Here is a 2,583-nt window from a genome sequence, read left to right as displayed (position 1 = left end):
TCTCCTCTCTGTCTTCTCTTTCTCTCTCCTATCTCGCTCGTTTGCACGTGCGGGTCCGTCCCCTTAAAGGGGGACAAGGCTCAATCCGTCTGTTTTTCCAATTTCGAGATTATCTGAACCGTTAAATTGAGGGGCATTAGATAAGCGGTCAAGATTACCTTTCGTATAAAACTCTTCAGGTCCATTGATCTGACGGCCACGATGGGTCGGTCTAGTTACATAATAAATGTAAAATGACAGTAATTATTCCTTCTAACCGGATGTCTTTTTTCCAATCGAGATGGATCTGAATCGTCCAAATTGGGACCACGAGATGAACGGCCAGGATGGAACTTCTTCCTCTCGGGTTTTTTCCTGATATAGGGACAAACATGGAATCTTTACCTAGTAACGTTGTTTATTTAACTCTTTAATTAATATTTTACCTAAGTTTTGACTTTCTTTTTTAAACTTCCAATATGTTTTTTTCAATGGTATCTGACCATACTTACACATTTACCTAGAAACGCCGTTTATTTAACAACCCAACTTGCCCGGCCTAGGGACAAATATGGAATCTTTCCCTAGTAGTGTTGTTTATTTAACAACCCAACATATTGGTCTAAGGACGAGTATGGAATCTTAACATAGTAACGTTATTTATTTAACTCTTTAATTAATATTTTACGTAAATTTTGACTTTGATTTTTAAACTTCCAACCCGTTTTTTTCCAGTGGCATGTGACACAACGTATATGTTTACCTGGTAACGTTGTTTTATTTAGCGACCCAACTTTTCTAGCCCAGGGACAAATATGGAATCTTTACCTAGCAATGTTGTTTATTTAACTCATTTAATTAATTTTCTACCTAAATGGAATATCTTCCTCCAGAGTCCTTTCCTGGTATAGGACAAATATGGAATCTTTACCTAGTAACGTTGTTTATTTAACGACCCAACATAGAGGTTGGTGCCGGACGGCGTCATGACGTCGTCCGGTCGTCACCGAGGGTACGAGCTCGGTGTCGTATCGATAACTAATCGGACTACGTCAAGTGATATCGTCCGATGGAGGCGAGTGGACAGATATAAATGACGAAAATGAATGTATGAAAGTCCTAATGTCGTACGCGCGTGCGCCGACGAGCAGTGGGTGCCGTTCCAGAGAAGTGACGGGTTGCCTGAGTGAGGCCTGACGGACCTCCTGAACCTCGCCCGAGGGGGTCGAGGGCGAGTACGTCACCGAACGGGGAATCTCCGCTGAAGTGCTCACACGCGTCGGGGTTTCCCGACTCGTACCGGACGGGTCAAGACTCTCGAGAAATATTCGTCGTTTTCTCAACCTGTCTCGCTCTCACCTATCTAACCAGAGCGCGGAGGAGGCAATGCGAAAGTATACTGAAGACGGTAAGAGACGAAAAGAGAGCAGGGCAGGGAGTACCTGATCGTATCGATAGGTTCCGCGGCGTAGGCGTCCTCGCGGATCGGTTGTGGGCAACGAACGTCGTCCACGATGTCTTGAAGGCGTGGAGAGCAGGGAGGGAGGCGGCAAAGCGTCCGGCGAACGAGCGCAGGCGGGGCGTGGTACGTGCGCGGCACGCGCGCAACCGTGTTGGGTACTGCCCATGCAGCCAACACCCCGCAACGGATGATCGCAGAAGCCGGTGAGGATCTTAGAGTCGGGAACCGAACAAGTTCCGCAGGCGGCGATGAGGGCAGGTCGCAAGCCGGTAGCAGATCGACGTCGAACGAGCGCGGCGTGCCGATCCGGGCAGCGCTTCGGATGGCTGGGCGTTCACAGCAACCACCCCAACGGTCGCACAGATCGGTAGGAGCCAGCCAGCGGCGAGCGGATCCGGTGAGCGGGGGGAGCGGGTTCGATTTTCGGCCGCAGGACGAGAATATGGGTGGCAGAAAAGACAGGAGTAGGGACGGGGTGGTTGTGATCAGTTGGTAGGGGGTGAGACGTTCGCGTCGCAGGAGCGGAGGGGAAGAATGCGGGGCGATGGAGCGGGGTGAGAGAATAGCGGGCGGGAGATTAAAAAAAAAACAAGAAATGGTGACGGTGTCGACGCGAGGAGGAAGAGGACGGAGGTGAGAGGGAGATGGGGAGGGCGTGGTCCGAGGGGAGGCAGGCTGCGACGGCCAGGCGGCGGCGAGGGATACGGCGTCGGGGGAAGACGCAAGCGGCGGCGGCCGGCGGTCGGCGGCGCTGTGGGCGGCGGCGACCGATGGCGGGCGGCGGCGGGGGAGGGGGGTCGAGCGGCGACCTTTCTTCTTTCTTCCTTCTTCTTCCTCTCCTTCTCCTTCTTCTTCCTTCTTCTTCTTCTTATTCCTTCTTCTTCATCCTTCCTCTCACGTACGTGACTCTTCAAATTCTTAAAACATAACTTCCCAAATTCAAGAGTGAGTCTCTGGACGCCCACCCCCCCCCCTTATGTAATGGGTGAAGGTGGGCCCCCCTTTCAAGCAACAAAGGAAAATAAAAATAGATAGGAAAATGAAGGGGGAAATGGGCTTGTCAGGCCCATGTGAGGGGAAGATGTCCTCATATGGGCTCTTCCCCTCACTACACGACAACATGAGAAACACTTAGATAGGAG

Source organism: Wolffia australiana, chromosome 10, assembly GCF_029677425.1.
Source record: "Wolffia australiana isolate 7733 chromosome 10, ASM2967742v1".
Classification (NCBI taxonomy): Eukaryota; Viridiplantae; Streptophyta; class Magnoliopsida; order Alismatales; family Araceae; genus Wolffia; species Wolffia australiana.
This window is presented reverse-complemented; position numbering follows the sequence as displayed.